We start from the raw sequence: 25114 nt of genomic DNA, 5'->3' as shown, positions 1-25114 counted from the left end.
AAACCCATCTGAGACCCAGGAATCATTGACAATCGTAAGGGTTTGATGGTTAACGCTTGTGATTGGTTCAATTACATACGAAAAGTAACAATTCAATTTGATTCAAGGCATATTAGAGACGTGAAATGCGGTAGAAACCCAAATAATCGACTTTTGACCCACTTTTTGGCATGAAAACTTATCTGAGACCCAGGAATCATTGACGATCGCAATAAATTGATGGTTCAGGTTTGTGATTCGTTCAATTACATACGAAAAGTAACATTTCAAGATGATTCAAGGCATATTAGAGACGTGAAATGCGGTAGAAACCCAAATAATCGACTTTTGACCCACTTTTTGGCATGAAAACTTATCTGAGACCCAGGAATCATTGACGATCGCAATGAATTGATGCTTTACGTCTGTGTTCAATTTATTTACGTAAGAAAAGTAACATTTCAAGATGATTCAAGCCATATTAGAGACGTGAAATGCGGTAGAAACCCAAATAATCGACTTTTGACCTACTTTTTGGCATGAAAACTTATCTGAGACCCAGGAATCATTGACGATCGTAGCAAATAGATGGTTCACGTCTGTGATCGGTTCAATGACATACGAAAAGTAACAATTCAAGATGATTCAAGGCATATTAGAGACGTGAAATGCGGTAGAAACCCAAATAATCGACTTTTGAGCCACTTTTTGACATGAAAACCCATCTGAGAACCAGGAATCATTGACGATCGTAACGAATTGATGGTTCACGTCTGTGATCGGTTCAATTATATACAAAAAGTAACAATTCAAGATGATTCAAGTCATAATAGAGACGTGAAATGCGGTAGAAACCCAAATAATGGACTTTTGACTCACTTTTTGGCATGAAAATTTATCTGAAACCCAGGAATCATTGACGATTGCAATAAATTGATGGTTCACGTCTGTGATTAGTTTAATTACATACAAAAAGTAACATTTCAAGATGATTCAAGGCATATTAGAGACGTGAAATGCGGTAGAAACCCAAATAATGGACATTTGACTCACTTTTTCGCATGAAAACTTCTCTGAATTTGTTTTTAAAAGGTGAACGTTAATTAAATACATTTTTTTGTATCTGGACGCTGATATTATTCGATATCAAATTAATTTTTTTTTTGGTTAAAAAAATGAAACTTTGAATCTCGGCTTCTATGGGCACTATCGTGAAAATTCCAACAATTTTTTCTTAGTTTCGTCATTCTGATTACAACGGCACCATTCACAAGGTAGTAGCTATCTTATATTCGACGAGATCTCGCATTTTTAGAGCCCATTTTGGGGCTCAATAAAATTGTCCAAAATTCAATTTTTTTCTCTTTTTTTATTAATTTCTATGACAATTATTCTCCTGTCAAAACGCGACAGTCTTAACAACTATGTAATTTCTTTCCTGATATTTTATATAATATACATACATAAAAGGCCCTAGGACTAATAAAGGACCGCCGACGGGCTGCTGAAAAACGTATCCTATCCCTCTCTATCCCGGAAACATAACAGGAGAGTTAATTAATTTGTGTGCGGCCGCGGTTGCGTGCAATTAACACCGGAATAAACTGTAAAAAGTTTAATTACTCTTGCGAATTTTCGCCTCTCGCTGAGACTATACAGGGCGCTTCAAGGTTAAAGTTTTCCGAAAATAATCGCTTCGATAGCGATGGACTTACGACGACAGTTGAAAATGTGTCGATTTTCGATACAATTAAATAATTTCTCTCGGTTGCTTATCCGTTTAAACGCGATTTTCCAATGAAAAATGATCATTTCCCGAACGTTCTTTACCAGAATGCCCCCGGAAAATCCGATATAACGGAAAATAGGGCTGATTTCGCTTGTATCTCTCAAAAAGCGACTCAATCTGCGAAATGTAAAATTTGATAAACCTTTTTGAACGCGCGCCCAATAAATAGATGTCTCCTGCAGGAGTTTTGTACGATTTGTCACCTCTTATAGGATCTATGGACTAAAATAAGGTTTTTTAGTACAAACATCTGCACTTTAAATGGGTCTAAAAAAAAACAGAAATTTGGATTTTTTTTTAATGAAACTCCCCCCTTTTTGTCTGTTAACATCTCTTGCAACTTAACGCTTAATTAATCGTTGGCTCAAAAGGAACGTAACGACCACTTTATAAATTAGCACGTCTATGCGTCAAGATTAAAGGCCGTTTGTGGCCGCTTTTAAGTTGCATTAGTTGTGTATTATTAAAACTTGCATCATTAATAAAGGCTGCCTTAAAATGAACGAATTACTGTGGTATATCTAACTTCGGACTGGACGTCACATGAGCATTATTTCCTTCCAATATAAAGTAATTAATTTCATATTTTTTGCTTTTTGCTTAGAATGTCATTTTCTGTTAAAGAAATTGGGGGATCCTATTTAAAATAAGAAAGTTATGGTCATTTCCGGTTAAATCGGAAGTGATAGAAAACAACTGAATACGTCAGCAAATCCCAATTTGGGTGACCAAATTTAATTTTTTTTACTTAAAAAAGTTATACTACTTTCCTAAGACACCCGGTATACCGTACCGAAAAAAGACAATTTTTTTTTAATTAATTTAAAATTACACTTTGCGTATTCCTGATTTTGTAAAACAAATCGAACCTATTTAATTTCTAACGTTATCATCAAGAAAACAGAAATTAACATTACAACCTCCCCATATACTCCTCGAATAGCCATTAAAGATTTCCTCGTGAAACTCCCTGCCATTTTCCCGGAAAAGAAAATAATATCGGCAATTTTTCTAAAAACAGCAATTTTCCCCACTAGTTAAATTATAGATAAAATTTCTCTCTGTCTCTCTCCTTCTCTCTCTCACTCACACACACTTCATCCGTCCGGGAAAACTAAAAACTTCTCTAAAAGATTCAGACCATTTCCCGAAAGCTCTTACGAAATTAATGCCGTTTGTTATATCGTGAAAAATCGACGGGAAATATTACCTAATTTTCATTTTATTGCAACTTGTCTGATTAAGAGGGGGGCCCTTAGTGTTTCTCACGTTCCGCTCTCGGAACTTGGAACAACCTGCCGCCATTTTAAATGTCACCTCATTTTTATCGCTCTTAGGGCCATTTTGTATTAAAACTTTTAATGAAAATCCTTTTGGATTGGTCGGTTTAGGGTCATTTTTTATACATCCCTTCCTCCTTTAACCCCCAGATATGACCCAAAAACTCATTAACAACAGTTGTAATAAATATCGTTTAAGGTACATTTGCGCATTCCTTCCCACCACAGATATTACCCCAAAAACTACTTTGGTATCGCTTAATTACTATCAGCTTTTACTTAACCACTTTTTAAATATTTTATAAGTAAAAACATCCGTTTTTGGGTTAATTGGAATTTCTCTTTATCGAGTTACTTTGAAGCAATTTGGCCTGTATCGGTTTAGTTTGACATGAATTTTTTAGCGCTCTAAGATAACTGTAGACTATAGGGCCAATGTTTTATTTTGGTACAAAGGGAAAGTTCGAGTGAGAAATATCGACTTTTTTGAGGTTCCACTGGCTTTAAAGTCCAAAATCTGAGGAACCAATGGGGGTATTGTCATGCAATAAAAAACATGATGTTCAGAAGAATATTCTCCAAGCATTAATTTTTAAAAAATTAAATTTTTTAGGTAGTGAAGTCCAATGAGGAGCTCTTAACTTCAACCAGTCATTAAAATGTAAAAAACTAATGCGGCTATTTGCTCTTCTAAAAATTACATAAATATTAAACATTTTCATAGTATCATACATGAAAAAAATCAACTAATTGAGGACACTATATTTTACACCCTAAAGTAGGACATACGATGCGTGTAAACGAGAGAGAGAGAATAAGAGAGCCCTTAATAGTTAAATCCTCCGAACTAAGCAACATTGTACCCATATTGCTTCCGAACCAAATTAATTAAGATACTTAATTGTCTTCCACCCTCAAATAAGCTGCATAACTTAAACCGTGTGTCTGTTATGGTTGGCCCGAGTATGTGTTTGCGAAAATTAGGGATGAACATTTCTGACAGTAGATCTAGATTATAAGAACCCCCCCTCGCTGAATTTAGGTTAAGGGACAAAAACGAAGTTTCGCTGGTTATGACTGTGTCTGCGTATGTGTGTGTGTGTGGAGAAGTTTTCCAGAGAATTAGTTCACGTATTAGCATTTCCGAGTTGGGTAGGGAAGGGGTGAAAAGGGAGGATATAATTTAGTTTTGGCTCGTGTGCACAAGAACGTTTGTTTTTGAGACGCTTTATGGGCATCAGAACGAACAGAGGACCGGAAAACTCAATAATATATAAAATTGAATATTTTAAAGATGCCGTGCATGTTTTTGAGTACGAAACGTGACTCCCTTCTCGGTGTTCTGGGGATATAGTATTGCGGTTTCACGTCCGGATATTGAGAGAAAAAAATCGTGGATATTGGTCGGTGTTTGTTGTTGACAAAGCCGATTTATGAAGGGAAAATAGAAAATATTTTCAGTTATAAAAAATAAATTATTTATATCGCAAAAAAAATTGTAAAAGTTCGTATTGCAGGCATAGTTATGAATTAGTTAATCATTATGCACATTGATGGGGAAAGTGAATTTTAAAACACAAGAAACCACCGTAACTGCGGAAATCAAAGGGTGAGATGTTAAGTAGAATGACATCCTCACGTGAAAAGTTTGCTTATAGATCTCACCGCTGATTTTTTGTATATTTATTGGGCACCAATAATTATCTTGTCCAAGCATTAATTTTTTTAGCATGGGACTACTGCTTCATTATCTTTTTTTAAATTTGGATTTTGCAGTAAATAGTATCTTGTTGCAGATCAAAACCCACTGGGTAAAAAAGCCGATATTTCGAAAAAATTTTATTGGACAAGTTTGGACTCAAAGCAACATTTGTAAAAAACATCTGAATATATTCTGAATATTATGCTTTTTATGGCATGAAAATAGCCCCATAATTTTGCCAGATTCTGGACATTGAAGTGGCTGGTCACCTTAAAGTTAAGATTTCTAAATATTTTCCTTGGATAGGATTGGCCATGATATCATTATTCTAAATATTTTGAAATTAATTGGAGTCTTTGGTATTTGCAAAGAAAATAATTTTTTAACGATTTTCTGGTTACACATCAGATCCAACCATATAGAAGATAAGAGCTTCTCATTGGACCTCAGTACTTAAAAAGTCTGATATTTCTGAAATTATTTCTTGGATAGGTTTGGACCCTAAAAAACATTTTAAAAAACATTCCTCTGAATATTATGCTTTTTGTTTCATAAGAGTAACCCCATTAGTTTGTCAGATTTTGCACTTTGAAGTGACTGGTCACATTGAAGTTAAGACCTTCTCATTGGACGCCACTACCTAAAAAGTCTAATAGTTCTGAATTTTTTTATTGGACAGACTTGGACTCTGGACAACATTTATAAAGAATATGCTTCTAAATATTATGTTTTTTATGGCATGAAAATAGCCCCATAATTTTTCCAGATTCTGGACATTGAAGTGGCGGGTCACCTTGAAGGTAAGAACTTCTCATTGGCCCTCATTATTTAAAAACTCTGATATTTTTGAAATTATTTCTTGGATAGGTTTGGACCCTAAACAACATTTTAAAACGTTTTCCTCTGAATATTATGCTTTTTGTTTCATACGAATAGCCCCATTAGTTTGTTAGATTTTGCACTTTGAAGTGACTGGTCAACTTGAAGTTAAGACCTTCTCATTGGATCTCAGTACCTAAAAATCCGGATAGTTCTGAATTTTTTTATTGGATAGACTTGGACCCTTAACAACATTTGTAAAGAATATTCTTCTGAATATTATGCTTTTTACTTCATGAGAATGACTCCATTAGTTTTCCAGATTCTGGACATTGAAGTGGCGGGTCACCTTAAAGGTAAGAGCTTCTCATTGGACCTCCGTACTTAAAAACTCTGATATTTTTTAAATTATTTCTTGGATAAGTTTGGACCCTAAACAACATTTTAAAAAACATTCCTCTGAATATTATACTTTTTGTTTCATAAGAATAACCCCATTAGTTTGTCAGATTTTGCACTTTGAAGTGACTGGTCACCTTAAATCTAAGACCGTCTCATTGGACCTCACTACCTAAAAAGTCTGATAGTTCTGAATCTTTTGATTGGACAGACTTGGACCCTTAACGATATTTGTAAAGAATATTCTTCTGAATATTTTGCTTTTTATGGCATGAAAATAGCCCCATAATTTTTCCAGATTCTGGACATTGAAGTGGCGGGTCACCTTGAAGGTAAGCGCTTTTCATTGGACCTCACTACTTAAAAACTCTGATATTTTTTAAATTATTTCTTGGATAGGTTTGAACCCTAAATAACATTTGAAAAAACATTCCACTGAATATTATGCTTTTTGTTTCATAAGAATAGCCCGATTAGTTTGTCAGATTTTGCACTTTGAAGTGACTGGTCAACTTGAAGTTAAGACCTTCTCATTGGATCTCAGTACCTAAAAATCCGGATAGTTCTGAATTTTTTTATTGGATAGACTTGGACCCTTAACAACATTTATAAAGAATATTCTTCTGAATATTATGCTTTTTATGGCATGAGAATAGCCCCATAAGTTTTCCAGATTCTGGACATTGAAGTGGCGGGTCACCTTGAAGGTAAGAGCTTCTCATTGGACCTCCGTACTTAAAAAGTCTGATATTTTTGAAATTATTTCTTGGATAGGTTTGAACCCTAAACAACATTTTAAAAAACATTCCTCTGAATATTATGCTTTTTGTTTCATAAGAATAGCCCCATTAGTTTGTCAGATTTTGCACTTTGAAGTGACTGGCCACCTTGAAGTTAAGACCTTCTCATTGGACGCCACTACCTAAAAAGTCTAATAGTTCTGAATTTTTTTATTGGACAGACTTGGACCCTCAACAACATTTATAAAGAATATGCTTCTAAATATTATGTTTTTTATGGCATGAAAATAGCCCCATAATTTTTCCAGATTCTGGACATTGAAGTGGCGGGTCACCTTGAAGGTAAGAACTTCTCATTGGACCTCATTATTTAAAAACTCTGATATTTTTGAAATTATTTCTTGGATAGGTTTGGACTCTAAACAACATTTTAAAACGTTTTCCTCTGAATATTATGCTTTTTGTTTCATACGAATAGCCCCATTAGTTTGTCAGATTTTGCACTTTGAAGTGACTGGTCACATTGAAGTTGAGACCTTCTCATTGGACGCCATTAACTAAAAAGTCTGATAGTTCTGAATTTTTTTATTGGACAGACTTGGACCCTCAACAACATTTTTAAAGAATATCCTTCTGAATATTATGCTTTTTATGGCATGAAAATAGCCCCATAAGTTTTCCAGATTCTGGACATTGAAGTGGCGGGTCACCTTGAAGGTAAGAGCTTTTCATTGGACCTCACTACTTAAAAACTCTGATATTTTTTAAATTATTTCTTGGATAGGTTTGAACCCTAAATAACATTTGAAAAAACATTCCACTAAATATTATGCTTTTTGTTTCATAAGAATAACCCCATTAGTTTGTCAGATTTTGCACTTTGAAGTGACTGGCCACCTTGAAGTTAAGACCGTCTCATTAGACCTCGGTACCTAAAAAGCCTGATAATTTGAATTTTTTTATTGGACAGACTTGGACCCTTAACAACATTTGTAAAGAATATTCTTCTGAATATTATGTTTTTATGGCATGAAAATAGCCCCATAAGTTTTCCAGATTCTGGACATTGAAGTGGCGGGTCACCTTGAAGGTAAGAGCTTCTCATTGGACCTCACTGCTTAAAAACTCTGATATTTTTGAAATTATTTCTTGGATAGGTTTGGACCCTATTAAGATTTTAAAAAACACTCCTCTGAATATTATACTTTTTGTTTCATAAGAATAACCCCATTAGTTTGTCAGATTTTGCACTTTGAAGTGACTGGTCACATTGAAGTTGAGACCTTCTCATTGGACGCCATTAACTAAAAAGTCTGATAGTTCTGAATTTTTTTATTGGACAGACTTGGACCCTCAACAACATTTTTAAAGAATATCCTTCTGAATATTATGCTTTTTATGGCATGAAAATAGCCCCATAAGTTTTCCAGATTCTGGACATACAAGTGGCGGCTCGTCTTGAAGGAAAGACCTTCTTATTGGAACATTTTCCTTGGATAGGCTTGGACCTGATATCATTATTCTAAATATTTTGAAATTAATTGGAGTCTTTGGTATTTGCAAAGAAAATAATTTTTAAACGGTTTTCTGATTACACATCAGATCCAACCATATTTAAATGGGTGCCGAATCCAATGCCAGAATGTCAGCTGTATTTTTTAGTAATCATTCAATTAATCTTTCCATTAATCAATTAATCGGATTTTTGCACTTTCAAAAATTTTGGAAAAATCGCTGATAAGAATCCGATGATTTTATCAGAGGAATCTCTGCTCCAAGTTTCCAGTCTCTAGTTTTATTATTTTTAGAGATACGAGTATTTAGACATTCTGCCATTGAACTCGACCCTTTTAGTTTATCCATATGACAAATCTAAATTTAGTGGGAATTTTATGATTTGTTACCGTAAATATTTAATAAATTATTATTTTTCAACTTAATCTTAAATTAAATACAAGTCTATAGAAATGAATAATCCAGCCATACTTACTCCGGTGCCGAATTCAATTGCAGAATGTCAAAAGCATGATTTGGGCTTATAAGATATAAAACATCATTTAAAATACATTAACACTAGCCAATTTATTTTTTGACAAAGAACATATTAAGTAACTAGGAGTTATTGGAATAAATTTTGATAAAGTCAAAGGGTTTACATAAATCTTAATTGAATTGAAAGCTGACGAGTTTGTATACCAAAAAGGTCCCCAGAAGTTTCCTTCTAGATATAGCCGTTAGAGAGCTGGCATCGAATGAAAAATTCTCTATAATGTCAAAAGCCTTAAGAAGGTCTGCACAATAAAACTAAATTTTCCCATATTTACCATATTGGGTGCCAAATTCAATGGCAGAATGTCACGTGCATGGTTGTTCTTAAATCTTTATCATGACAAAATTGTAAGAAATATTTAAACATTCTGACATTGAACTTGACTTTTAATTGGTCTCTTTGGAAAGTCAATTATGTAAGTACTGAATTTGGGGTTAATTTTGAAATTTTTTTCCTAATTACTAAACAAGATTTGTAAAGAATATTTTTCTAAATATTATGCTTTTTGTTTCATAAGAATACACCCATTAGTTTTTCAGATTTTGGACTCTGAAGTAAACTGGAAGTTCAGCCATTTCCCTCATGTAAGAACCAACTTCAAAACCCAAAATCTCAAAAACTAGTGGGACTATTTTCATAAAACAAAAAACATGATATTGGGTATACAATTCTCTACAAAGAGCCTCAAATCATTCCAACAAAAAAAACCTCAAAACCGCACTGTTCAACTGATGAAAAAAAAAACCATATTGTTATCTCACAACTTATTGCAACCTTGATTTTTAACATAAATAATGATAACGTTCTTATCAGGATTTTGTAACTTTAATCCTCGTGATTTGGCACAAAAAAGTGGAAAAATTAAAATTAATTAATAGTAACCACACCCACACCTTGCCTCTCTCTTTCCCCTTTTTGGATCTTCAACTTTAAACAACGTTTTGAAACCACTGAAACGTTAAATTTTTACTCAAACTGTGGTCCCTCGTCTGCCAAATTTGGCATTTACTTGTATAGAATTTAAGTGACATTAAATACCAGATTATTCACTGGATTCGATATATTATGAAAAATGTATATAATATGTTTCGCCTTAAGAAGAGACAAGTGAAAAAGGAGGATAGAGAAGAACTGGGATACAGAACCTCAATAGGAAGACCTGAAATCCCTCTACTGGTCAACCCTAAGACTAGACAGAGAAGACAATAATGAAAATGAAAACCTCACATTGGCATTGATACAACCAATAAGTGAGACTAAAGACTCTAGACCAAAACCCTTATACTTAGCAATACGTTAAACTGAAAGAGCAATAGTGGTCCAGAAAAGTGCAAGATATTATTTTTTTTTAGAAATATCTCTGTCTCATTTTATTAATATTTTTCCAATATTTAAAAAATTGTGTTTTTTCTACGCAGTTTTTCCGATTACGTAGGCAAACAACTATTTTGCTGCGATTCTTAGCGAAACATTAGACTGATGAGAGGGCGATATTGCACATTATGACTTTTCGACATTAAAGAGATGAAATATGGTGTCTCATGTAAGAGGATCTTGGTAGGCATAAAAGAGTGATCATTATTTTTTCTTAGTAATCCCTGTAAGTACATTATTCTTTATATCTTTATTATTGTCACTTGTGTAGTTTGACTGGCAATTTGATTGACAGTCACTGACGTTTAGATGCCATTTTTTGACAGACGTCAGTGTAGTTTAACAAATGTTTAAGGGATTCAAGATTATAAATTACGCTAATAATAATATAATAATTATCAGACACTTATCGCCGGGTATAAAAGGCGACCGTATAACGAATTATTCAATTTACGATATTAATAACGTTCAATTTTAGCGTGTGAAAGCGCGGCAACGTATTGAAACTAAACAATGACCCCCCTATTAACACTAATAAAGGCCCTTTATTATGTGTGGGCAATTATTTCTAAATTTAACTATAGTCTGACACACACACAGGAGTAACGATGAAGTAAAATAGAAAATTTCGCTGCCACGCGGCCTTCTGAAAGAATGTTCGATCGGCGATACTCAAAATGTTTTGTTGTTATAAGCGGAAGACCGTTTCCATTTACCTTTGTCTTGGCTTATCCATTACTGGCTATTAATAATTTACTGTAACGTAAGCTCGTCTCTTAAGGGATCAGATTTCAAAATGGTAAAAATAGGAAAATGTGAGTTTTCTAGGGGATTTTAATTGAAATGCAAAAGCTGGGATAACTAACTGGGCACGGAGTTTTTAGTGCAAAGTTCTATCAATATTTTTGCTAAATATGACTAAGAACCTAATGACCACCATATCACCTTCTCACGATCCACTTTCGTATCTTTTTAATGGTAATCTGCACAGTTTCTTTTTCACCCCTGTATCATTCACCGACCTTCGAAATACAATTAACGAAATAAAAAATAAATCATCGTCTGGTACAGATGGCCTAACTGTCAAAATGTTTGCAAACCTGCCTGATTGCACCTTAAGTCACTTGGTAAACCCAATTAAGATGTCATTTCAGAGAGGAATCTTTCCAAGCTGCCTTAAGACTGCAATTATTATTCCACTGCATAAAGGAGGGGATAAAGATCAAGCCTCAAATTATCGCCCAATAGCAGTTCTTCCAACTTTATCTAAGATTGTTGAAAGACTGGTTAAAGAAAGGGTTTTGTCATTTTTGCTTAAATATAGAATTCTAACACCAAATCAATTTAGATTTTTGAGTAATAAATGCACCAGTGATGCTATGTTTTCGCTCCTAAATAGTGTTTATTCTAGCCTAAGCAATCAACACTCTCAAATGGTTTAAGTCATGTCTTAGTTTCAGAAGTCAACTCGTGAAGGTTGATACGACAACATCTTCATGCCAACCAATTGAATGTGGTGTGCCGCAAGGTTCAGTTTTGGGCCCTATTTTGTTTCTCCTATTTATTAATGACATGGCCAATCTGGATATCAGCGGCAAAATTTGTCTGTTCACCGATGATACCAGCTTTACTTGGAGCACTCCAGATATCACGTCTCTGCATGCAACTATATCTAACGATTTACTTACCATTAAGTCCTGGTGCGATTCCAATCTTCTATGCCTTAATATCTCTAAAACCAAGGTTGTATCATATAAAAGTACCATTGAACCTTTTACTCTACAAAATACCAGTTTGGATATTGTTGAATCTGTCAAGTTCTTGGGACTAATTTTAGACAGTTCTCTAAAATGGGAATCTCATATCGACACCTTATCCACAAAGTTAAGCTCAGCATGTTTTGCCATAAGATCGATTTCCAAAGAATTAGGCTTTTTAACATCTAAATCAGTTTATTTTGCCCTTTTTGAGTCACATCTTCGTTACGCCATTCCATTCTGGAGTTCATGCTGTGCCACTCAATTTGAACGCGTATTCAAGTTGCAAAAGAGAGCGATACGCTATTTACTGGGACTTGACAGTACAGCTCACTGCCAAGAATACTTTAAAAAACATAGAATATTAACTCTTCCTTCACTGTTTACATTTGAATCTGTTTGCTTAATCCGAAAGCATGTGTCAGAATTTCCAAAGAGGCCTTCTCATAACTATTCACTTAGAAAAGCAGAGCATGATATTTATCTGCCAACCCCACGGTCGGAATTAGTAAAAACTTCTATACTCTATGGAGCAAAAAAAATGCACAATCATCTTGCTTTTACGATTAAATCTATGACAACGTTTTCCTGTTTTCGCCATGCCTTAAAAGCTTTACTATTGGAAAAGGCCTTATACACAGTAGAAGACTTTTTTAATCTTTCTTTTTAAATACCACACACACACTGGCCCTATTTACCCTATTTACTTTATAGTCTCCATCCCTAGAATTAGTTATACCTATATTGTGATAATAGTCGTAATTTAACTTCAACTTATTTTGTATACTTCTTTTACCTAATTTACATTTTTGTATTGTTTTATATTCTTTTTAATATCAACTTCTGACTTTATAAACATTTAGTTGTATAAGTAATTTGACCATGTACAATAGGTTACCTATTTTATATAAAATCTAAATGTCTTGTGTTTTTGTTTTTTGTGTACTCATGTGTTTACTTGCATGTGTTGATTTATTTATTTATTTATTTATTTATATTAGCTTTGTCTACAAAATTTATAATTTTTTGACAATAAAGCGATTGTATAAATTTCCACTGAAGTAATCGATGAGTTAACACCAACTTAAACCTGAATCTATAGGGTGTGAAATAGATGCAAAAAAATTCAGGGGCTGATTCTTGGCCTTAAAGGCGTAACTTTTGACATACCGGGTGGTCAAGATTGAAGAAAAATATATGTTTTTTTATAATACCTGTAAAACCCCTGTAGATATTTAAAAAAAATTGTTATTCATTTTCTATGCGTCAAAAGGCATTTTCTGAGGCTCACTCATTTTTTTAAATTTGTACCAGTGACGTTCGTGTGAGGTTTAAACTAAATATTTTTGATGAAAAATATGGTACTTTTTTTTTGTTTTTGTAATTCTCAGTTATTTTTGAGCAAATTTGATGTCTTGAGTTTCTTGTGTCCGAGATTGCGTATTCGATTAAAAAAATTCATCTACCTAAATGTATTACGTGTTTATTTTTTAATGTTTAGATGCGATTCTAATTTTTATTTTAAACCAAATGAAAGAAAAAGAAATTGAATCATTATAAAAAATGTTGAAAATGACCACCCTCTGCCATTATGCAAGAGTCTATACGTCGCCGCATTTGTCTACGAATCCGATAAAAAATTCCGGGAGATAATATATAATAAAATATACAGTGTGGCCCAAATTGGGTGTACATGTATGGGTAACTTGGAAACTATAAGAGATAGAAAATTGGTTAAATGGGGAAAGTTGTAGGGCATTTAGTTACCCATTTAGTGCCGCTTTTAGAACGAAGAAGGGCTGTATTTTTTTATTTCAGCGTATTTTTAAAATCTGTAAAAACATTATTAGGACAACTTTTTAAGTACAACGCTTACCTGAGTTCAGTTTTTGTTTTCGACGTTTCGGTTCCGAGATTCCATCCTCAACTTCTTTTTTTCCGACGGCGGCCATTTTATTTTTTTGCAAAATAAAAAGATCTTTTTTTTCCCTTTAAAATGATGTATAACACTTTATCAAAATATTTTATGTTTACGTCAAAAAATTACATAGTTTATTTTTCGCTGACTTGGCTATGACTTTTATTGGCATTTTCTCGTACACACAATTATTATTAACTTACTAACTTGCTAACTTATACTTTTACGTAACTTCTAAATAAAACAGCGAACTACTTGTAACAATAATATTAAATTAAACTACAGTATAAGCTCGGTGGCGTAAACACTCGTATATATGAACAACTCGGTTTGGTGAAAAAAATATTTTTTGTATTAGGTACTCTATGAACAGAAGTCGATAATGTAAACAATTAAACAATTCGTTTTTAAACGATTTTTGAGCCAATATGCCAGTAATATTTTGACTGTCTCGCTGGTTTTTGACTTGTCGTAGCATGTTTGCATGGTTCACGGCGTTTATTTGGCTTTTATTCTTCAATTTTCAGTTGACTTTAAACGCCTGAGTAATAAATTCGGTAACAACCTTTCTTTGCACGATTCTCAAAATGGGCAAAACTGCCAAAAACAAGGCCATTACTCTACAACAAAAAGCAAATATTATTCAAGAACATCGAAAAGGTGTGTCAGTTACTATACTGGCTAGAAAATACGGAGTTGCTAAATCACCAATTTGTTCGATGAAGAAGAAAAGGGAGAAGATTTTTGAAAGGGTAAACCAACTCATTAGGACCAAACAAAAAGTGTACGTTAAAATCTTGTGAGTACCCAGAAATGGAAAAACAGTTGTACAAATGGTTCCTTACTCAAAGAGAAAAAAAATCTTTCAATAAGCAGCGATATATTAAAACAAAAAGCAATCAGAATTTTTGGAAATGTATATCCTGCGACAATAAAGTTTAGTGCAAGTGGTGGATGGCTGCAACGTTTTAAAGTCCGTCATGGAATACGATTTCTAAAAATATCCGGTGAGAAATTATCATCTCAGCCGGATCTGGTTGGGCCGTTTAAAGAACAATTAAAAAAAGTTATTGATGAGCTTGGAATAACGGAAAATCAACTTTTTAATGCCGATGAAACGGGGTTGTATTGGAAACTTCTCCCAGATAAAACATATGTTTCGATTGCTGAAAAAACGGCTCCAGGAATGAAAATTGCAAAACAACGGGTGACCTTCTTAGGATGTGCAAATGCTACAAGTTGTTTCAAATTAAAACCGCTGGTGCTTGGAAAATCAAAAAATCCCCGCTGTTTTAAGCACTTTAGAAATCCGGTCATTTATAAAAATTCCAAAAACGCATGGATGACTGCAGAGATATTTAAGGATTGGTTTTTTTACCACTTTGTTCCAGAAGTACATCATCTTCCACTGAAAACTATTCTACTCTTAGATAACGCTCCTTCCCATCCTCCAGCAGACACATTAAAAACAGATGACGGAAACATATTTTATTACTATAAACATATATTATTACTCATTTTAACACATCTTTATCCTGTTTCAAAAGAAGGATCAGACAGCGGCTTCTCAGTGAATGAGTTTTTATGGGCGTTTATATGCATTTCAGAGAAAATAAGATACTATATACATACAATTTTCTTTTATTAGGCTTAAGTTAGGTAACTAAATGTAAGTACGGCTTAGAATTTTTCTACGGCTTTAATAGCCTCTCCTTTTGGAGAGAAGCTGACTATCAAGGCCATTTGTTTCATTTATATATTTGTTTTGTATTTGCAAAATTGTTATAATTAATTGGAACAATAAAATGATTTATTATTATTATTATTTATTATATTTGCTATGTTTATGCCTCCTAATGTGACCCCGCTAATCCAGCCCATGGATGAAAACGCTCTGAGACTCACAAAACTATATTACAGGAAGAGTTTGCTAACTTCAATTGTGGCAACTGATGAACATGTAATCGATTCATTAAAAAACGCCCTGTTGCATTTGCATAGTGCTTGGCAAAAAATTACACCGAGAACCTTATCTAAATGTTGGTATCCTGTACTGTCAAAAAATACATACACAGATGAAGATTCCATACCATTAAGCGAACTTAAAAAAATTTGGAAAGACGAAGAGGCTGATCAAGTTGTTTCGGAGACTCTGAGTTTACTAAGGGAGGTTCACGAGGTATTTTTTCTACAATAGGCTACTGTATTCTTTACGATAAATACAATTTTATTATAGGCTAAATATACGATAAACGATATCACTGAATGGAATAAGGATGATGCTGGCATTAACCTTAATGATGATCCAAATGATAATGCTGTTTCGGAAGAAGAAGACGACTGTCAGGTTATTGAAGATCCAAAGCCTAAAATAAGATATTCTGAAGCTATGCATGCAATGGACACAAGAAAACTTTGTTAATATTGACGACATTTTATGCCTTAAAAAACTTTATGAAAAAGCTGTAATTATAAATACAATATCTAAAACGAAGCAATTAAAAATTACTTCTTTTTTTAAATAAATTTTGTAGGTATTATAAATAATACATACTAAGTAAATAAACAAAGGCTTGAAACTTATAATTTAGTCTCTTTACAAAAAAAAACTTAATAATCATCCTCATCCCATAATGTGAACAATCGGTTATATGAACTAGGGTTGTTTTTTTTGTGTTCATGTTACCGAGCTTGTACTGTATTCAAAATGACGGCCATTTTTGTTAAAACATTTTTCACGTTTCTTTAAGACACTTCTAGTTAGCTTGCGCAGGGTGTTTCTATTTATATTATTTAAGACATTCCGAACCCTGTCCTCGTAAACTTTATTTTTAACCTATCCCCCAATTCGGAATTTAAAAATTTAAACGAAACTCACTAAATACAAGCGAAAACAACCAGATAGGAAAAAACTATTTAACACTAACAAGAACAAGAACAAAATATTAACAAGATAAAAAGTGAAATAAAATAAATAATATTTTGCAGAATTGTCAGTAAATGACGCGAAGGAATAATAATTGTTTATACGACAAATGGCCTCCGTAGTCAGGGCCACGTCTGCGAAAAATAAACTTTTTGACATAAGAATATACATCATTTTAAGGGGAAAAAAAGATCTTTTTAATTTAGCAAAAAAACAAAATGGCTGTCATAAGAAAAAAAAAAGAAGTTGAGGATGGAATCTCAGAACCTAAACTTCGATTTTCATCGACGATTTTTCCAAATATTTCAAAAATGGAAAAAGATACAATCGTTCTAAAAGCGGCACTAAATTGGCAACTAAATGCCCTACAACTTTCCCCATTTAACCCAATTTGAGCCACACTGTATAGACTTTGATATGACTTACATGATTTATGAGTGAATAAAGTGCACGTCACTGTACGAGTCACGACTTTCTATATTTAATTGGCTTTGATTTAAAGTAACCACGAACATAATAAACATAGGACCTGGACTGCCAATTTATTGAAAAATAAATGATCACTACTATAGATGACCGCAATTTTGCGCGTTTCTTTCCTTTCGATGTTGGTCACTCTGACAAATTTCAGTGGTGCCAATAAAAGTTTCTAGTGAGGTTATGTTTACAAAAAAGCGAATTAGAAAATAACATTTAGTTAAGAATTTAAGGTAATTGGATTAGTTCTGATATTTTTTTTGTACTTGTTTAATAATTTTGTTAAAATTTACAAATCTTACTTACAGGGATAGATGCATGCACTTTAAAATATGTGTTTTATTGTCCTCATAAACTTGTATCTTATGAATCCTAATAGGGTTATTGAAACCCTATCATTTGGTTTTTATTATACTCATTTCAACAATTCTAATCTCTGGTACATATATTATGTTTCCATTTAGAATATGGTTTAAAAACAATGTCAATGAAAATGATCAGATAGTGAATGAACGACATAAAATGATGTAACAAAGGTAAAAAGTATGTACTTTTTAGTTTAAATCAGAAAACACAAATGAACTAATCAATACATTAAAATATTAAATAAGTTTTATTATTTAACTAAAATTATAAAAAGGGAAATTAATAATTTGACAGAGAGAAAGAGAAGCTCTACAGGATGGGAAAGAGGTATAGGACAAAATTCTATAGATGCTCCAAGATGTCTATTTTGTGGCTAATTTGGCGACTTAATGAATATTACTCCTTAGAGAAAAGGTTTCCAGAAAATGGACAATATCCTCCTGTTATTAAGGATATTTATTTAAGGCATTTTAAAATTCATGTACCTCCGTTAATTTTTGAACTGTGATAAACCATATAATAACCAAAGTCATATATATTTCAAATAAATTGAAATAAAAAATTTGAAATATTAGACTTTGATATAACTTACATGATTAATTATGAGTGAATAAAGTGCACGTCACTGTACGAGTCACGACTTTCTATGTTTAACTTCATGACAGATTAAATGTGAAACGTCAGCGTTGTCAACTTCATTTATTTAATAAATCTTTTGTTGGCGACACTGCAAATGGTCAGTGTGACCAACATCAGCCATAGCGGCAAAGCAAAAATTTAAATGAAGATCATCTTTAGGATATATAAGATTCAAGTTTAAATTTAGATTTTTAAGATTCAAGATTATCAGAATAATAAAACAAATATTTTAGTGCTTGCATCTATCTCAAGTTAATTGAAACTTTGTCTCATTTTAGGTGACGATTACTTCCTTTCATAAATTGTAACAAAATTCTTAAAGAAAAATTACAGATCTAAGGCAACTCTCTTAAATTCCTAACAAAATGTAACTTTCTATTTTTTTTTGTAAACATAATCTCTCAAAAACTTTAATTGTTTTGTTTTCCTACAATTGGCACAACTGAAATTTGTCAGAGTGACCAACATCGAAAGGACACAATCATGCAAAATGGCGGCCTGCTACTAGTGGTCATTTTTAGTATTCGTTGAATTGGCAGTCCAGATATTATTTATTAAGTTCGTGATCGAAATGCAGTCGATTGTTTGAGAACCGCCGTCGGTCGTTCGACCGACCGAGACTAATAAAAAAAAAGGTGAAGGCTTCCTGATGAATGACGTGGGTATGGCGCGGTCGAGCCCACGAATTCTGCCACGCCATTGGTCCGTACACATCGTACGATTCTAGAGAATTTAGTAGAAGGTAGACAGAAATAACACGCATCTGCACACCGGCCGAGGTTTACGTGTGCGAACGCCAACTTTTCAATGGGGTTTTGCCTCGTTCGTTGTATAACCCGATTTAGGTCCGTTTGATTTATTTTTAATAGAGATTTTACATAACCGTATCGAAGATTTCCACGTTACATTATATTATTTTATTTGCCAACGTTGTTAGTTGTCCTTTATATAACGTATTCATTTTTAAGTAGGTCGTCTGTCCAAAAACGTCAAAGTTCATAACTGTCATTGGACGCTCTTCTGTGAGATACATTCGAACCACACCCTCACTATGACATCTGTCATAGTGAGGGTGTGGTTCAACAAAAACTCAGTTGATTTGTATGGACTGTCATTTGTCAAAAAAAGTTCATAACTGTCATTACTTACTTCAACAGTTCTGGATAAATGTTTGCAACAAGAATACCAATTATGGTATTGACCTCCTAAGTCAAATAACGATAATTTTTCTGTATGCAAAGCATTATAAGAATATTGCCAACTTAACGTAAAATTTTATTGATGGGATATTTTTGGAGTGTTATGGTTTAACCCAAATAATTGGAGAGGCTACAAGGGTAAGTGGAATTAGGCAGTCTTTACTGGATAAATTAGGTATATCATCACATCCAATATTAAATAACTAACCGATGAAAAAGTAGTCAATTAAGAAAATCTCATCCATTTTTCACAAAGAGACCGACGTATACAACAGACGAAAAACAATGAAAAACACAAAGTCATGGTCTCACAACATTTACTTAAAGCTACACGTGTTTCGCTCTATTCAGAGCATCATCAGGCCTTAAAAAGCCACTAACGTTGGCAAAACAGTGATAAAAAATCACTTTTTTTTTTTTTTTTTTTTTTACTGTTTTGTCAACGTTAGTGGCTTTTTAAGGCCTGATGATGCTCTGAATAGAGCGAAACACGTGTAGCTTTAAGTAAATGTGAGACCATGACTTTGTGGTTTTCAAAGTAGTCAATGATAAGGGTATCAGACCATAGGGAGGTTACTTGTAATCTTCGAACAAAGCAAATTATTGAACAATTTTTCTGAAGGTTTTAATAGGGTGAATTAGAGCCTGAAACCCTTAAAAAATATGACAGGAAAAAGTATTGTAACGATATTGAATTTAATTTTACAGCTTTATCTTCTGATGAAGTGTTTGGGTATTTTAAGACAATACAGAAAAAGTAAGTACGTTTTTTCATCAGTAATACTATTCCAGTTGGTTGAGTATACCTCTTCCTAAAATTCCCTACTGCATAGAATCTTGCCATATATTTGAGACCAATAAGTATTTTTCCAATTTTGTCTAAAATAATAAAAGTGATGAATTTCTAACTATAGGTATTACCTAATAAATACAGTCCCAACATCTGCTTTGAATAAGAGGGAAGTATCAGCCCCAATTTCGCTAGACTATATAAAAACGTTTGACACTATAGTGACTGATACTTTTTGCAGAAAACTTAAATACTACGGGTTTAGGTTAGGGACTTCTCTTTTAGTACAGCGCAATTCAAAAATGTTGTCAGCAAATATTTCGACTGCAATGAGTCATTCTTAGAACTGTTGATGTTCTCAATATATATATATATCAGACTTCTATAGGGTTCTGAAATATTGTACTGTACTTCATTACGCAGACGATACACAAATATATTTTTCTTTTTCAAGAAATTGCGAAATTACTACAGATTTAATTAATAAGGATCTAGAGGCTTTAGTTAAAATATCTTAGACTCATAACCTAAGTCTAAACTTAGCACTCTGAGTCGTAGATGAAAATCGTCTTCAGCGTATATAGAATTCCTATTTTCCTCTAGCATTTGGTATTCATAAGTGTAAGTACATCTAAAAAAACTCAGGGAATGTAGTAGACTTAAATTAATAGAACTACGAAAATGTCATCTACTTGTGTTTACGCATACGGTGCTTACACTGAAATTACCTAAATAATTATATTATACATTATTCTTTAAACATTTTTGTATATAACTTCCGACCTATTTAAGATATTACTGTAATTCCTTTACCACTTTACAGTGGGCACTCTATGGATGAATTCTATGTAAAAAACATGATTCTAGGTCAAAAACTGTCTTAAATGGAACACTTTTTGTTTGAAGTTAATTTTTTCCAGTAAATTTTTTAGTTTTTTAAGGGTCACTTGGAAACTTTTTGAGGAATTTTAAAGGAGTTTTTTTTGAAAGAAAGGGAATTTTGAAATGAATGATTTAATATACAAACCATTTTTGTGAATTCAATACTTCCTGAGCTAGAAGTAGTTTTACCTAACAAGACCCAAAGCTTACCAGATTTGACATTTTTAGAACAAATTGAGAAATTTTAATTTTTTATTACTCATGGACATTTTTACACATAACTTTCAATGTATGTAAGATATTACTATAATTCCTTTACCACCTTACAATGGGCAGTCTATGGATGTATTTTATGTAAAAAACATGATTCTAGCTCAAAAACTGTCTTAAATGGAACACTTTTTGTTGAAGTTAATTTTTTTCAGTAAATTTATTAGTTTTTTAAGGATCACTTGGAAACTTTTTAAGGTATTTAAAAGGAGTTTTCTTTGAAAGAAAGGGAGCTTTTAAACGAATAATTTAATATATGAACCACTTTTGTGAGTTCAATACTTCCGGAGCTAGAGGTAGTTTTACCTACAAGACCCAAAGTTCAGCAGATTAGAAATTTTTATAACAATTTAAATTTTTTCATTACTCTTGGACATTTTTACACATAACTTTCAACCTATTTAAGATATTACTGTAATTCGATCACCACTTTACAGTGGGCACTCTATGGATGAATTCAATGTAAAAAACATGATTTTAAGTCAAAAACTCTTTTAAATGGAACACTTTTTGTTTGAAGTTAATTTTGGTCAGTAAATTTATTAGTTTTTTAAGGATCACTTGGAAACTTTTTAAGGTATTTGAAAGGAGCTTTCTTTGAAAGAAAGGAAGGTTTTTTACGAATAATTTAATATATAAACCATTTTTGTGAGTTCAATACTTCCCGAGCTAGAGGTAGTTTTACCTAACAAAACCCAAAGCTTACCAGATTTGAAGTTTTTGGAACAGACTGGGCAATTTTAATTTTTTCATTAGCCTTGGACATGTTTGCATATAACTTCCAAGCTATTTAAGATATTTCTTTGATTCCTTTACCACTTTACAGTGGGCACTCTATGGATTAATTCTATGTAAAAAACATGATTTTAAGTCAAAAACTGTCTTAAATGGAACACTTTTTGTTTAAAGTTAACTTTTTCAGTAAATTTTTTAGTTTTTTAAGGATCGCTGGTAAACTTTTTAAGGTATTTGAAAGGCGTTTTCTTTGAAAGAAAGGGAGCTTTTAAACGAATAATTTAATATGTGAACCACTTTTGTGAGTTCAATACTTCCGGAGCTAGAAGTAGTTTTACCAAACAAGACCCAAAGCTTACCAGGTTTGACATTTTTAGAACAAATTGGGCAATTTTAATTTTTCATTACTCTTGGACGTTTTTACACATAACTTTCAACCTATTTGATATATTACTGTAATTCCTTTACCACTTTACAGTGAGCACTCTATGGATCAATTCTATGTAAAAAACACGATTCTAGGTCAAAAACCGTCTCAAATAGAAGATTTTTTGTTTGAAGTTAATTTTTTTTTCAGTAAATTTATTAGTTTTTTAAGGATCACTGGTAAACTTTTTGGGGAATTTTAAATGAGTTTTCACTCAAAGAAAAAGCGCTTTCCAACGAATAATTTCATATATGAACCATTTTTGTGAGTTCAATACTTCCGGAGCTAGAAGTAGTTTTACTTACCAAGACCCAAAGCTTACCAGATTTAATATTTTTAGAACAAATTGGACAATTTTAATTTTTTATTACTCTTGGACATTTTTACACATAACTTTTAACCTATTTAAGATATTACTGTAATTCCTTTACCACTTTACAGTGGGCACTCTATGGATGAATTCTATATAAAAAAACATGATTCTAGGTCAAAAACTGTTTTAAATGGAACACTTTTTGTTGAAGTTCATTTTTTTCAGTAAATTTTTTAGTTTTTTAAGGATCACTTGGCAACTTTTTGAGTTTTTTTAAAAGAGTTTTCTTTGAAAAAAAGGGAGCTTTTAAACGAATAATTTAATATATAAACCATTTTTGTAAGTTCAATACTTCCTGAGCTAGAGGTCATTTTACCTTCCAAGACCCAAAACTTACCAGATTTGAAGTTTTTGGAACAAATTAGACAATTTTAATACCATGTCAGAGTAGTCTTAATCAAGTAGGACAGATTAATATAATTAAACTCGAACCACACCCTCACCGACACCTGTCAAAATAAAAACAGCTGATTTGCATTCACACTATTATAGGCCAGAATCAATTGATGTAACGCAATTTGAGCCAAAAAAGTGTCATCACGTCAGAGTTCATAACTGTCATTAGCCTCGACATTAGAAATAATAATGACGACGTTTGACATTGTTGACAGACGTTGAGGGCTGTTAAAAACAACTGAAGTGTTTGTTTTGAGGTTATGCAATGTGTCTAAATTCACGCCATTCTTTTACAGTCATTTATCAAAAAAGTAAAGTAATGGTGTAAGGCAAGGATGCGCACTATCGCTGCTATTATTTAATCATTATTCGTTTATCACTAGAGGAAACAACAATGAGGTTCATGGAATAACTAATTAACAATATCCGGTATGCAGACGACGCCATACTTATTGCCGAAACAAGAGAAGATTTTCAGAACTTGGTTGATCAAGTAGTGACAAGACGAAATATATGACCATTACAGAATTAATTGAGCAACAGAAAAATCTATGGATCAACAGAGAACTACATAGTATAGAAAGTCAGTAAATCCAAAGACGTAGGAACAACGGTTAATAAAGATAATGATTTAATTGAGGAATTTCATATTTACTGTGTTATTCAGTAGAGATTTTAACATACAACTTAAAACTGAGATGCTAAATTTTCTTGGTATTGCTACATTTTCTATATGGGATGGAATCCTAGACGTTAAAGAAGAATATCAGTAATCGATTGGAAGCATTTGAGCAATTTCCTGGTTATATAACCTGCTAAGAATAACTATGATAATGAAAGGCAATCTTCTAAGAGTATATGGCACTTCAAGAAGTAGAAGAAATAAAAAAATAGCAGATTTCCACTTTGTGCAGAAAGCGTCGTTTTCCAAATTTTTTTTTTTCAGAATTACACGTCAGTTCCACACATTGTTTTGGCACCGTTTATTTTATAATTATAGATGTTTCGGTTTCGACGTGGTTTTACTATAGTAATTTACTAAATAGGCTGTTTTCGCAACTTTTCAAGGCTTAAAATTGTAGTAAACATTATATCGCGTACAGCCAGTGATTTTTTTAAAATAGCTTACAAAAAAGCCAACTAATTTAATAAGAGATTATAATTTTTATTAAAATAAAACACTTATGAATATAATAGAAAATACTGGTAGGTTTGTTGTTGTATATAAATAGATTTCCTTGACTGAATGTGGACCAGCAAACTAATATAAGGAAATTCAAGGTTGTTTCTTCAAGCAATAACGGAATGGACTTTATAAATCAATGGTATTAGAACGAAATGTTTTTTTCTTTAAATTTCAATTGCAGGGTTGATATTTTTCGACCGAAAAATTCCCGTTATACGTCACAAAGTATATAAGAATAAACGACAATAATAATTACACTTCATTTATAGTGGTGTGTGTGCACTCGATATATATACCGAAATGCTAATTTAGATAGGAAATGTTGTTAACCTCGGTGTCAGATTTAAAAACGTATGTATATGAATATTTTACGCTCCTGTGCATTAAATATAAAATTCTAGTTTCTTGCCTTTTGTTTCACGATATTTTCGTCCATCATCAGGGATTTCTATGGCAAATAATTCATACGTTATTCGTGGATTTAATGACGTAAATCCTATATAAAATAAATATTAGTGAAATTAATCAAAGTATTCGCAACGGGATCCTGCATTGGACAAACATCTAAATTCGTAAATTTACGCCCCGATCACTGCACGTAAACAATAATAATTAATCGTATACGTTATTATTGTTGTCTT

General features: G+C 32.6%; 1 protein-coding gene and 1 long non-coding RNA gene across 2 annotated transcripts in view; one reads left to right on the top strand and one right to left on the bottom strand.

The window, feature by feature from the left end:
- Positions 1–25114, bottom strand: part of LOC126737034 (uncharacterized) — a 99254-nt gene that overhangs the window by 67747 nt on the left and 6393 nt on the right. The gene's annotated exons all lie outside the window — the stretch shown is intronic.
- LOC126737036 (uncharacterized) overlaps positions 19359–25114 on the top strand; it is a 51715-nt gene continuing 45959 nt past the window's right edge. The window contains exon 1 of the long non-coding RNA XR_007660858.1: positions 19359–19552. This is a non-coding gene — a long non-coding RNA (uncharacterized LOC126737036). The remainder of the gene's footprint in view (positions 19553–25114) is intronic.

The sequence above is a fragment of the Anthonomus grandis genome, chromosome 6 (assembly GCF_022605725.1).
Source record: "Anthonomus grandis grandis chromosome 6, icAntGran1.3, whole genome shotgun sequence".
In the NCBI taxonomy this organism is placed as follows: Eukaryota; Metazoa; Arthropoda; class Insecta; order Coleoptera; family Curculionidae; genus Anthonomus; species Anthonomus grandis.
This window is presented reverse-complemented; position numbering and strand designations above follow the sequence as displayed.